The 15,111-nt window shown below is 37.1% G+C and overlaps 1 pseudogene; it reads right to left on the bottom strand.

The window, feature by feature from the left end:
• Positions 1-15,111, bottom strand: part of LOC135679656 (alpha-N-acetylglucosaminidase-like) — an 89,043-nt pseudogene that overhangs the window by 19,707 nt on the left and 54,225 nt on the right.

Genomic DNA, 15,111 nt, shown 5'->3' with positions numbered 1-15,111 from the left:
CTGTCATATTTTGTTCAATGAACCAAAAGAGCTTTCGGTATATCTTTTGCAATTAGGGAAAGAACAAATCTAAAAAAAAGAACAATACTATGTCTGATCTTTTTTTTTTCCTCTTTTCTGCAACATAATCTGCAAATTGTAGAATTGCAATGCTCTTTGCACACATCTCAAACATCTTCACCAAAGTGCAAAGGTAGACATTATTCAAACCAGGGTTCACCTTCCTGGTCCAAACCAGTGTACCAACTGACCGGCAATACGATATGTACTGCCCTATACTAGTGTACCATGTGTAGATACGGCGGGGCATACCAACGACATAGGAAAATGATAAAAAATAGCTCCAAAAATTTCTGAAAAATAAAAAAAAAATTATATTACGGGTTTTAAGTTGGAAAACACAATTCAACGCAAGGATTAAAATTTCGTACCATACTGGAGTTTCGAGATTCGCTTAGTACGATACAATACTGTATACCGAGCGATAGATTTCGGTATACCGCTAAAAAAAAAAGGGACGAGTGCCTTGTCGCCCTTTTTGGTGCGTGGAGAGAAGACGTGGTATGTATATGTAAAAGGTATGCAATTTCGAATAATACCGCCCGGTACGGGTGGTACGTACCGGTCCATCAGTTTATCGGTACACGGACCGCCGATTACCGAACGGAACAATATATATATATATATATATATATATATATATATATATATATATAAAAGGCGACGTCGTGTCACCTTTTTTGGCGACATCGCCGAGATATATATATATATATATATATATATATATATATATATATATATATATATATATATATATATAAACGAGACGACGTCACCTCGGTGACGCAATGTCACCTCGGTGACGCGACATCACCTTTTATAAAAATATTATATATATATATATATATATATATATATATATATATATATATGCAGGGTCTGCCATACTGAGCTGTACCGCCCGGTACGGGCGGTACATACCGGTCCGACAGGTTGTCGGTACGCGGACCGACTGTTACCGGTCCGAGAGTACTGTAGCACTGTAGCAGTGCTACAGTACTTGGTACACCTGGGTGTACCGTTCGGTATACTGTACCGTACCGGTATCGAGCCCAGGTCGAAATACCGGTACGATATGGTATTGCGAACCTTGTATATATGTATATAAGTTAAAAAAAAAGGGGTGACTGCCTCGTCACCCTTTTTGGCACGTGGGGAGAAGAAACCTCGATTTCTTCTCCCTACTCGGTATATATATATACATATATATATACATATATATATATAAAAGAAAACTGTTTTCTGTGACGTTGCCTCTTTTCTACCCGTGCAAAAAAGGCGAGGAGAAGAAATCATTTCCTTCTGCCTCGTCGCCTCATTTCTTCTACTTGCGTGGGGAGAATAAACGCCGCCTCGACGCTTAGTTTCTTCTCCACGCGACGCCGAGGATTCTTCTCCCCTCGTGGATGAGAAGTCGCCGACGATGCCAAGGTCTCATCGCCTCAGATGAGGAGGGAGAGCGACGTCGATCTCCAGGTTCACCTCTTCTTTCTTCTCCCTTGATTAAATCCACCCGGTAGCGGGCGGTGACGATTTAGCTTTCGGTCCGATCTTCCATGAAGCTGTCTCCTCATTTTTTTGGACCTTATAAGGTATTAGAACATATTGGACCAATTGCCTACCGTTTGGATTTGCCTGCTAGCTCTAAAATACATTCAGTTTTTTATGTTTCATACCTTAAGAGGAAGTTGGGTGAAGATGAGATAGTGCAGCACCATTTGCCGGATACCTCTACTACTAGGGAAGTTCAAGCTCAACCACAAGCTATACTTGATCGACGAGTTGTAATGTACCGCAGACATCCTGTGAGTGAAGTGCTGGTGCAATGGGCTAATTTACCAAAGGAAGATGCTGCTAGGGAGTCCTACAGAGCGCTAAAAAAGAAGTTTCCATAATTTGATATTGCTCAGCCTTGAGGACAAGGCTGAATTGAAGGAGGAAATGTTAGGGTCCTTTTATTTTCTGAGCTTTTAAATAATATTTATTGAGTCGTTTTAGTTCAGTTAGAGTCAGAACTCTATAAATAGAGATGTAACTGTTTCTTTTGGTAATCAAGGAAATATTATTTAGTCTTTTGACAAACCCTCGGAGGCCGATCCCCTCGAAGTGATCATCCATTTTCCCTTCTTTTCTTTGACGATATGACCTTAGGGTCTTATCAAGGAGTTTGTTAGTAATTGTAAAATACTTAATTTCGAAATTCCCTATGCATGAAGTGTTATTTCATGCACTAGTACTTATTTTGGTATTTAGGGCATAGAAAGGACTTTAGAAACATATGATATTTTGGTAGAAGCTCTTTTTGAGTACTCCCTTAAACTCTGTATCGCTTGGATGTGTCCTTGAGTGGTGAGTCTTTTGATTTCAGTCTTGTATCCTCATTTATAATCCTTGGGGTGATGAACTTTCTGTATCCCTTTGTGATTTTAACTTAGTGGTGAGCTATTTTTCGATCTTATTTAAGTTTTATCGCGAATTCGTGTCTTTTCTATCAAAACACTCATTCCAGCAAATACAACTGTACTGTGACTTTTCTTCGAGAGTTCATTCCTTATCTACTGTGACTTTTCTATCCGTAATACTCATTCCAGCAAATACAGCTCTACTATTGGTTTTTCGTCAAAATCTATTCTGCTTTGTCCACCTATTCTACATCACCCCTGGTATGAAACTTCAATTTTCCGCAAATTTATGATTGTCACATTTTTTTTTAAACTATGCTTATAATGACTATCCTAGGGCAAATATGTTGGGAGTGATCAATTTTTTGAATTTTTGAGACGATGCGCAAAAAACCGATCGAACCTCGACATTGCAAAAACTTTATAACTATCATGTTTTTTTTTCTGAAACTATGCTTGTACGACATCTCATGGACAAATATGTTTGGAATGATCAATTTTTTGAATTTTCATGATAGTGCGTAGAAAACCGATCCAACATCGACTTTATGCAAAATTTATAACTATAAGTTTGTTTCTGAAACCAAGCTTATACAACTATCTTAGGGCTAATATGTTGGGAATGGTAAATATTTTGAATTTTCAAGATGGTGTGCAAAAACTATTCGAACCTCGACTTTGCACAAACTTTATGATCGTTACTTTTTTTATGAAAACTAGCTTAAACATACGGAATTCCGTAGGTCTAATATGTTGGGCATGATCAATATTTTGAATTTTTTAGATGGTGCTTAAAAAATCGATCTAACCTTCACTTTGCATAAACTTTATGATCGTTATGCTTTTTTGTGAAACTAGGCTCATACAACTTCCATAATGCAAATATGTAGGGAATTGTCAATATTTTAAATTTTTGAGATGGTATGCAGAAAACCAATTGAACCTTGACTTTGCGCAAACTTTTTGATTGACATAATTTTTTGTAAAACCATGCACAAACGACTTCGCCAGGGCAAATAAGTTGATAATGATCAAATTTTTGAATTTTTGTGATTACGCAAAAAACTGATCAAACCTCGACTTTGCTCAAACTTTATGATGGCCTTGTTTTCTTGCGAAACTAAGCTTATACAACTTCCCAAAAGCTAATATATGGGGAATGGTTAATATTGTAAATTTTGAGAGGGTCCACAAGAAAACAATCGAATCTCGGCTTTGGGCAATCTTTATGACCATCATTTTTTTTTTTGCGAAACTAAGCTTTTACAACTTCCATTGGGCAAATGTGTTGGGAATGGTCAATATTTTAAAATTTTGAGATGGTGTACAAAAAAACAATAGAACCTCGACTTTGCAGAAACTTTATGACCGTCATATTGTTTACGTGAATCTAAGCTTATACAACTTCCCTAAGGCTAATATCCCAAAGATCGATAATTCTCTTCCGAAGAAGAGGTAGGGAGGCGACCCTTGCGATTGCGATAGGCGGCGAGAAGCGACTGAGGGCAAGGGCACCTCACGGGCAGCACGCGCTCCTGTGCCCTCAATGGCGAGTGCGAGGGCGACTTGGGGTAGGGACGACGGTTGCTTCTTCCTTGGGCTACTTGGCTCATACAAATTTTATTGGGCTAATATGTTAGGAATGATCAATATTTTGACTTTTCGAGATTGTGCACAAAAAATCATTCGAAACTTAACTTTGCACAAACTTTATAACCATCACATTTTTTTTGCAAAACCAGGCTTATACAACTTTCCTAAGGCTAATATGTTAGGAATGGTCAATATTTTAAAATTTGGAGACGGTGCATAAAAAACTGATTGAACCTCGACTTTGCACAATCTTTATGACCATCATGTTTTTCTGTGAAACCAATCTCATAGGACTTCCCTAGGGCAAATACGTTAGGAATGATTAATTTTTTGAATTTTTGAAATGGTGCACAACGAACCTATCAAACCATGACTTTGCACAAAATTTATGACTGCCACGTTTTTTTACGAAGCCTAGCATATATGACTTCCCGAAGACAAATATATTAGGAATGGCTAATATTTTAAATTTTTGAGAGGGATCGTAAAAAATCGATCGAACCTTGCCACTTTGCAAATCTGATGACCGTCACGTCTTTTTGCAAAACTAGCTTAAACAACTTCCCTAGAGCTAATATGTTTAGAATGGTCAATATTTCGAATATTTGAGAAGGTGCACAAAAACTTGATTGAACCTTGACTTTGTGCAAACTTTATAATCGTCACATTTTTTTGAAAAACCAAGCGTAAACATCTTCCATGGAGCTAATATGTTGGGAATGGTCAATATTTTGAATTTTCGAGATGGTGCGCACAAGAGCAATCGAACTTTGATTTTTCGTATAGTTTATGATTATCACGTTTTTTTTCCGAAACAATGCTTATACTGACTACCGTACGACAAATATGTTGGGTGTGATCAATTTTTTGAATTTTTGAGACAATGCGTAAAAAACCGATCGAACCTCAACATTGTAAAAACTTTATAACTATCACGTTTTTTTTCTCAAACTATGCTCGTACGACATCTCATGGACAAATATGTTTGGAATGATCAATTTTTTGAATTTTCGTGATGGTGTGTAGAAAACCGATCAAACATCAACTTTATGCACAATTTATGACAGTAAATTTGTTTCTGAAACTAAGCTTATACAACTTCCTTAGGGTTAATATGTTTGTAATGGTTAATATTTTGAATTTTCAAGATGGTGTGCCAAAACTATTCGAACCTCGACTTTACGCAAACTTTATGACCGTTCCTTTTTTTATGAAAACTAGCTTATAAAACTTCCGTAGGTTTAAAATGTTGGGCATGATCAATATTTTGAAATTTTGATATGGTTCTAAAAAAACCGATCAAACCGTGACTTTGCACAAACTTTATTATCATCATGTTTTTTTGCGAAAGCAGGCTCATACAACTTCCATAATGCTAATATTTAGGGAATGGTTAATATTTTGAATTTTTGAGATGGTGCGCAGAAAACCAATTGAACCTTGACTTTGCGTAAACTTTTATGGCTGACATATTTTTTTGTAAAACCATGCACAAACGACTTTGCTAGGGCAAATAATTTGATAATGATCAATTTTTAAAATTTTTTAGACTGCGCAAAAAATCGATCAAACATCGACTTTGCTCAAAATTTATGACGACCATGTTTTCTTGTGAAACTAAGCTTATAAAGCTTCCCGAAAGCTAATATATGGGGAATGGTCAATATTGTAAATTTTTTATAAGGTCCACAAGAAAACAATCGAATCTCGACTTTGGACAATCTTTATGACCGTCATTTTTTTTTGCAAAACAAAGCTTATACAACTTTCTTTGAGCAAATGTGTTGGGAATGGTCAATATTTTAAAATTTTGAAATTATGCACAAAAAAACAATCGAACATCGACTTTGCAGAAACATTATGACCGTAATATTTTTTACGTGAATCCAGGCTTATACAACTTCCCTAGGGCCAATATCCCAATGATCGATAGTTCTCTGCTAGAGAAGAGGTAGGGAGACGACCCTTGTGATAGGCAACGAGAAGCGACTGTGGGCAAGGGCACCTTGCGGGCAGCACGCACTCCCGTGCCCTTAATGGCGAGTGTAAGGGCGACTTGGGGCAGGGGCGACGGTTGCTTTTCCTTTAGGCTACTTGGCTCGTACAAATTTTCTTGGGCTAATATGTTGGGAATGGTCAATATTTTGACTTTTCGAGATTTTGTGCAAAAAATCATTTGAAACATAACTTTGCGAAAACTTTATAACCATCACATTTTTTTTACGAAACCAGGCTTATACAACTTCCATAAGGCTAATATGTTGGGAATGGTCAAGATTTTAAAATTTGGAGATGGTGCATAAAAAACCGATTGAGCCTCAACTTTGCGTAGTTTTTATGACCGTCATGTTTTTCCGTGAAACCATTCTCATAGGGCTTCCCTAGGGCAAATATGTTGGAATGATCAATTTTTTGAATTTTTGAGATGGTGCATAAAGAACATATCAAACCATGACTTTGCGCAAAATTTATGACTACCACGTTTTTTTACGAAGCCTAGCATATATGACTTCCCGAAGGCAAATATATTGGGAATGGTCAATATTTAAAATTTTTTAGAGGGAGCGTAAAAAACTGATCGAACCTTAACTCTTTGCAAACCTGATGACCGTCGCGTCTTTCGGCAAAACCAGCTTAAACAACTTCCCAAGAGCTAATATGTTTGGAATGGTCAATATTTTGAATATTCGAGACGATGCACAAAAAAACTAATCGAATCTCGACTTTGCACAAACTTTATAACTGCCACATTTTTTTTAAAAACCAATATTAAATAACTTCCATCGGAGTTAATATGTTGGGAATGGTTAATATTTTAAATTTTCGAGATGGTGTGCAAAAAACCAATCGAACTTCGATTTTTCACAAATTTTAAGACTACCACGTTTTTTTTTGAAACTATGCTTATACTGACTCCCCTTGGGTAAATATGTTGGGAGTGATCAATTTTTTGAATTTTTGAGACGGTACACAAAAAACCGATCGAACCTTGACATTGCAAAAACTTTATAGCTATCATGTTTTTTTTCTGAAAGTATGCTCGTACGACATCTCTTGGACAAATATGTTTGGAATGATCAATTTTTTGAATTTTCATGATAGTGCATAGAAAACCGATCCAACATCGACTTTTTGCAAAATTTATGACTGTATGTTTGTTTCTGAAACCAAGCTTATACAACTTCCTTAGGGCTAATATGTTGGGAATGATTAATATTTTGAACGTTCAAGATGGTGTGGAAAAACTATTTGAACCTCGACTTTGCGAAAACTTTATGACCGTTACTTTTTTTATGAAAACTGGCTTATACAACTTCCGTAGGTCTAATATTTTGGGCATGATCAATATTTTTAATTTTTTAGATGGTGCTACAAAAAAGATCAAACCTTGACTTTGCATAAACATTATGATCGTCATGTTTTTTTGCAAAACCAGGCTCATACAACTTCCATAATACTAATATGTAGGGAATGGTTAATATTTTAAATTTTTGAGATGGTGCGCAGAAAGCCAATTGAACCTTGACTTTGCGCAAACTTTTTGACTGATATAATTTTTTATGAAACCATGCACAAATGACTTCGCTATGGCAAATAAGTTGATAATGATCAATTTTTTGAATTTTTGAGACGGCATAAAAAATCGATCAAACCCCGACTTTGCTCAAACTTTATGATAGCCTTGTTTTCTTGCGAAACTAAGCTTATACAACTTCCCGAAAGCTAATAAAAGGGGAATTGTCAATATTGTAAATTTTTTCAAGGGTCCACAAAAAACAATCGAATCTCAGCTTCGGGCAATCTTTATGACCGTCATTTTTTTTTTTTGAAACTAAGGTTATACAACTTCCCTTGGGAAAATGTGTTGGGAATGGTCTATATTTTAAATTTTCGAGATGGTGCACAGAAAACCAATCGAGCTTCGACTTTGCAGAAACTTTATGATCGTCATATTTTTTTTTTGAATCCAGCCTTTTACAACTTCCTTAGGGCTAATATCCCAATGATTGATAGTTCTTTGCTAGAGAAGAGGTAGGGAGGTGACCCTCGCGATAGGCGGCGAGAACCGACTGAGGGCAAGGGCACCTCATGGGCAGCATGCGTTCCCGTGCCCTCAATGGCGAGTGCGAGGGTTACTTGTGGCAGGGGTGATGGTTGCTTCTCCCTAGGGCTACCTACTTGGCTCGTGCGAATTTTCTTTGGCTAATATATTGGGAATGGTCAATATTTTTACTTTTCGAGATAGTGCAAAAAAAACATTTGAACCACAACTTTGTGCAAACTTTATAACCGTCATATTTTTTTTACGAAACCAGGCTTATACAACTTTCCTAAGGCAAATATATTGGGAATGGTCAATAAAATTTGTAGACGGTGCATAAAAAACCGATTGAACCTTGACTTTGCACAATCTTTATGACCTGCTTTTCTATAAAACCATTCTCATAAGACTTCCCTAGGGTAAATATGTTGGGAATGATCAATTTTTTGAATTTTTGATATGGTGCACAAAGAACCTATAAAACTTTAACTTTACACAAAATTTATGACTGCTATGTTTTTTTACGAAGCCCAGCATATACAACTTCCTGAAGGCAAATATATTGAGAATTGTAAATATTTTAAATTTTTGAGAGGGAGCACAAAAAACCGATCGAACCTTCACTCTTTGCAAACTTGATGACCGTCACGTCTTTTGGCAAAACCCAGCTTAAACAACTTCCCTAAAGCTAATATGTTTGGAATGGTCAATATTTCGAATATTCGAAACGATGCACAAAAAACTGATCGAACCTCAACTCTGTGTAAACTTTATAACCATCAAATTTTGTTGCATAACCAGGCTTAAACAACTTCCATGGAGCTAATATGTTGGGAATGGTCAATATTTTGAATTTTCGACATGATATGCAAAAAACCAATCAAACTTCGATTTTTCGCAAAGTTTATGACTGTCATATTTTTTTCCCAAACTAAGCTTATACTGACTATCCTAGGGCAAATATGTTGGGAGTGATCAATATTTTGAATTTTTTAGATTATGCGCAAAAAACCGATCGAACCTAAACATTGCAAAAACTTTACATCTATCACATTTTTTTTTCTGAAACTTTGCTCGTACGACATCTCATGGACAAATATATTTGGAATGATCAATTTTTTGAATTTTCGAGATGGTGAATAGAAAACCTTTCCAACATCGACTTTATGCAAAATTTATGACTATAAGTTTGTTTCTGAAACCAAGCTTTTACAACTTCCTTAGGGCTAATATGTTTGGAATTGTTAATATTTTGAATTTTCAAGACGGTGCGCAAAAACTGTTCGAACCTCGACTTTACGGAAACTTTATGACCGTTACTTTTTTTTGCGAAAACTGGCCTATACAACTTCCATAGGTTTAATATGTTTAGCGTGATTAATATTTTGAATTTTTGAGATGGTGCTCAAAAAACCGATCGAACTTGGACTATGCGCAAACTTTATGATCATCATGTTTTTTTGTGAAACCAAGCTCATACAACTTCCATAATGCTAATATGATGGGAATGGTCAATATTTTGAATTTTTGAGATGGTGCGTAGAAAACCAATTGAACCTTGACTTTCCGCAAACTTTATGACTGAAATAATTTTTAGTGAAACCATGCATAAACAACTTTGCTAGGGCAAATAAGTTAATAATGATAAATTTTTTGAATTTTCGAGACTGTGCAAAAAACCGACCAAACCCCGACGTTGCACAAACTTTATGACGGCCATGTTTCTTGTGAAACTAAGCTTATACAACTTCCCGAAAGCTAATATATGGGTAATGGTCAATATTGTAATTTTTTGAGATGGTCCTCCAAAAACAATTGAATCTCGGCTTTGGGCAATCTTTATGACCGTCATTTGTTTTTACGAAACTAAGCTTATACAACTTCCCTTAGGCAAATATGTACAAAAATCCAATCGAACCTCGACGTTGCAGAAACTTTATGACCGTCATATTTTTTTTGTGAATCTAGGCTTATACAACTTTCCTAGGGCTAATATCCCAATGATTAATAGTTCTATGCCAGAGAAGAGGCAGGGAGGCGACCCTTACGATAGGCAACGAGAAGCGACTGAGGGCAAGGGCACCTTGCGGGCAGCACGCGCTCCCGTGCCCTCAATGGTGAGTGAAGGGCGACGTAGGGCAGGGGCGACGGTTGCTTCTCCGTAGGGCTACCTACTTGGCTCGTAGAAATTTTCTTGGTCTAATATGTTGGGAATGGTCAATATTGACTTTTCAAGATGGTGCACAAAAAATCATTCGAATCTCAACTTTGCGTAAACTTTATAACCGTCACATTTGTTTTGTAAAATCAGGCTTATACAACTTCACTAAGGCTAATATCCTGGGAATGGTCAATAAAATTTAGATATGGTGCATAAAAAACCGATTGAACCACGACTTTATGCAATCATTTTTACCGTCATGTTTTTCTGTGAAACCATTCTCATAGGACTTCCCTAGGGCAAATATGTTGGGAATGATCAATTTTTTAGATTTTTTAGATGGTGCACAAAGAACCTATTAAACCTTGACTTTACGCAAAATTTATGACTGCCACGTTTTTTTACAAAGACCAACATATACGACTTCCCGAAGATAAATATATTGGGAATGATCAATATTTTAAATTTTTTAGTGGGAGCACAAAAAATCGATCGAACTTTGACTCTTTGCAAACCTATTGACCATCACATCTTTTGGCAAAACGAAGCTTAAACAACTTCCCAAGAGCTAATATGTTTGGAATGGTCAATATTTCGAATATTCAAGACAGTGCACAAAAAACTGATCGAACCTCGACTTTGCGCAAACTTTATAATTGTCACATTAGTTTTGCAAATCCAAACTTAAACAACTTCCATAGAGCTAATATGTTGGGAATGATCAATATTTGGAATTTTTAATATAGTGCCCAAAAAACCAATCAAACTTCGATTTTCCACAAAGTTTATGACTATCACGTTTTTTTCCGAAACTATGCTTATACTGACTACCCTAGGGAAAATATGTTGGGAGTGATCAATTTTTTAAAATTTTGAGACGGTGTGATACCAAGGGTGATGCAAAATGGGGGGATAAAGCAGAATAGATTTTGACAGAAAGCCGATAGTGTAGCTATATTTGCTGGAATGAGAATTTAGGATAGAAAAGTCATAGTAGACAAGGAACGAACTCTCGAAGAAAAGTCATAGTACATTTGTATTTGGTGGAATAAGTGTTTTGAATAGAAAAGGCATGAACTCAGGATAAAACTTAAATAAGATTGAAAAATAGCTCACCACCAAGTTAAAATCATAAAGGGATACAGAAAGTTTACCACCACAAGGATTATAAACGAGGATACAAAACTGAAAACAAAAGACCTACCACTCAAGGACGCATCTAAGAGATACAGAGTTTAAGGGAGTACTCCAAGAGTGCTTCTGCCAAAATATCAACAAGTACTAGTGCATGAAAAAAACCCTTCATGCATATGGAATTTCGAAATTAAGTATTTTACAACTGTTAACCAACTCTTTTAATGCATTCCTTAGTCTTGAAGAAAATCACCTTGAAACGATTTAAACTTTGTGGGGGAAATATGCTAATGAGCTATCATATTTGCGTGGGCTGAGTAGAAGATTACGAGGCAACATTGTTGGCTGAAAAAAATACCATATCATTAGCAAGGTCCATATGATTAGATTATAGCAAATTAGACACTCTCGTGTCAATCTCCCCTGGTTGAAAAAGACTTGCCCTCAAGTCCTTGTTTGTTTCGTCAATATGATTGTGAAAATGACTTTGAATGGACCATCAGCCTTTGGTTTCAATTTTCCAAATTTACCAGGTGGAAACCTCTCCTTCCTTAGATGAATCCAAACCAAATCACCAACATTAAACTCCATTTATTTTTTGTGTTTGTTGGCAGTTTCCATGTACCTCTTTATGATCGTCATGGTGCTAAAAATACTGATCGAACCTAGACTTTGCACAAACTTTATGATCGTCAAGTTTTTTTGTGAAACCAGGCTCATACAACTTCCATAATGCTAATATGCAGGGAATGGTCAATATTTTGAATTTTTGAGATGGTGCGCAAAAAACCTATTGAACCTTGACTTTGCGCAAACTTTATTTACATAAGTTTTTGTGAAACCATGCACAACCGACTATGCCAGGGCAAATAAGTTCATAATCATCAATTTTTGGAATTTTGAGACTGCGCAAAAAATCGATTAAACCCCGACTTTGTACAAATTTTATGACGACCATGTTTTCTTGTGAAACTAAGCTTATACAACTTTCTGAAAGCAAATATAAGGGGAATGGTCAATATTATAAATTTTTGAGAGGGCCCACAAGAAAACAATCGAATCTCGGCTTTAGGAAAACTTTATGAGCGTCATTTTTTTTTGCGAAACTAAGCTTATACAACTTCCCTTGGGCAAATGTGTTGGGAATGGTCAATATTTTAATTTTTTGAGATTGTGCACAACAAACCAATCGAACCTCGCCTTTGCATAAACTTTATGACCGTCTTATTTTTTTCTTGAATCCAGGCTTATACAACTTCCCTAGGGCTAATATCCTAATGATCAATAGTTCTCTGCCAGAAAAGAGGTAGGGAGGCGACCCTTACGATAGGCGGCGAGAAGCGACTAAGGGCAAGGGCACCTCGCGAGCAGCATGCGCTCCCGTGCCCTCAATGGCGAGTGTGAGGGCGACTTGGGGCATGGGCGATGGTTGCTTCTTCCTAGGGCTACCTACTTGGCTCGTACAAATTTTCTTGGGGCTAATATGTTGGGAATGGTCAATATATTGACGTTTTGAGATATGCGCAAAAAATCATTCGAACCTCAACTTTGCGCAAACTTTATAATCGTCACATTTTTTTACGAAACCAGGCTTATACAACTACCCTAAGGTCAATATGTTGGGAATGGTCAATAAAATTTAGAGATGGTATATAAAAAACCGATTGAACCTCGACTTTGCGCAATCTTTATGACCGTTATGTTTTTCCGTAAAACCATTCTCATAGGATTTCCCTATGGCAAATAAGTTGGGAATGATCAATTTTTTGAATTTTTGAGATGGTGGATAGAGAACCTATCAAACCTTGACTTTGTGCAAAATTTATAACTGCCACGTTTTTTTACGAAGCCTAGTATTTACGACTTCACGAAAGTAAATATATTGGGAATGATCAATATTTTAAAATTTTGAGAGTGAAAACAAAAAACTGATCGAACCTTGACTCTTTATAAATCTGATGACCGTCACATCTTTGGGTGAATTAGTGCAGCGGAAAAATTACCGATTTAAAAAACCTTCGTTTCGTTTAAACCCGATTCCGACGAAAATCGTTTCGTAAAGATATCAACTAGAAAGCGTATGGGAGCGTAGTGAAAGCAATAAGAAGGTAAAGCAGTTTGTAGTAAAGGTAAATTACTCAAAACGAAATGCAAACAAGATTTTTATAGTGGTTCGGTCGTCGTAACCTACATCCACTCCAGATTCCTCTTCTGTCGAGGCCACTGACTTCCACCACCGATCTTCTTTCAATGGGCAAAGATCAACTACCCTTTTACACCCCTATTCTCCTTTTCACTGGTTTAGGAGACAGCCTTTACAAGCACACCCTCCTCCCCAAACAGAATTCTAAAGTTAGAACTATAGGAGGGTTTTTCTCAAGTGATTACTACAATGTTTTCTCACTTTTAAACTCTTTGTGCTTGTGTATGTTAACTAGGGATGAGAGGGGTATTTATAGGCCTCAAGTGGATTCAAACTTTGAGCCTAAAAATATCTCATCCCGGGTTTCCCGGGTATCGGCGGTACCACCACCTGTGCTGGGCGATACCACCGCTTGCAACACTGACACTTGGCGGTACCATCGCATAATCTGGTGGTACCACCGCTTGGAAGACTGTGTTTGGGTGGGGTACCACCGAGTCTCGGAGACTGTGCCACGACGGTTTCACCCATTGGGTCACTGTTTGGCATTTCACTTGGCCCAACACAGGCCAAACTTAGGCCCAACTGTCCCCTAATTGGGTTAACCCAATCCCAATTTTGTGTTAACTATGAAATTTAAGGCATACACTAAGCATATCAGATCCGATTAGTCTAGGTTTCTTTCGACAAGCTTCCGGCGATCTTCCGGTGAACTTCCGATAATCTCTCGGTAATATTCCAGCGGACACCCGGCAAGCTCATGGACTTCATGACGATCTTCTTGGCAAGTTCCGATGAGCTTCTTTCGCAAGCTCCTGGACTTCTCTATCAATTCCGGCAAAACTTCCGACGAACGTTCGGACTTCCGACGAACTCTCGAACTCCCAACGAAATCTCGTTCTTGACTCCGAGACTTCATTTTGCTTTATGCCCTGATCACTATCGTAGTTAATCCTGCACAAATAAAACCTACTTCGATCTAGATAATTATTACAAAGCTTGAATCATGTTGTCCGGCATGTCATTGGTTCATCGACGCTTCGTCCGATTCTTCGACGCATCGTCCTCTCTTGTGGCCTTTTGCCCAATCGGCCAATTGACCTCCGCAACTCCAATTTCGTTGGTACAATTTTCGCTCTTCTTGGTTTGATGCCCGAACTCATGGCTCGAAGCTTTCTATCGATATGTCGATTGATCCTTCAGTTCGACATCCAATCTTCTGACATGTTTCTCTCTGGCCCAACATGATTCTTCCTGCTTTAATTGTCTCTCCCTGATCGAAGCTTCTTATGTCACTCAAAACGTAAATTAATATCATAAACACTATCAATTGGTTTTATTATCAAAATCCCAGATTCAATAATCTTTTGGCAAAACCCAGCTTAAACAACTTCCCTAGAGCTAGTATGTTTTGAATGGTCAATATTTCGAATATTCGAGACGATGCACAAAAAACTGATCGAACCTCGACTTTGCACAAACTTTGTAACCATCACATTTTTTGTAAAACCAAGCTTAAACAATATCCTTGGAGCTAATATGTTGGGAATGGTCAATATTTTGAATTTTCGAGATG

Source organism: Musa acuminata, chromosome BXJ1-1, assembly GCF_036884655.1.
Source record: "Musa acuminata AAA Group cultivar baxijiao chromosome BXJ1-1, Cavendish_Baxijiao_AAA, whole genome shotgun sequence".
NCBI classification, from domain to species: Eukaryota; Viridiplantae; Streptophyta; class Magnoliopsida; order Zingiberales; family Musaceae; genus Musa; species Musa acuminata.
The sequence above is the reverse complement of the archived record's forward strand: the minus strand, read 5'-3'. Positions and strand labels throughout refer to the sequence as shown.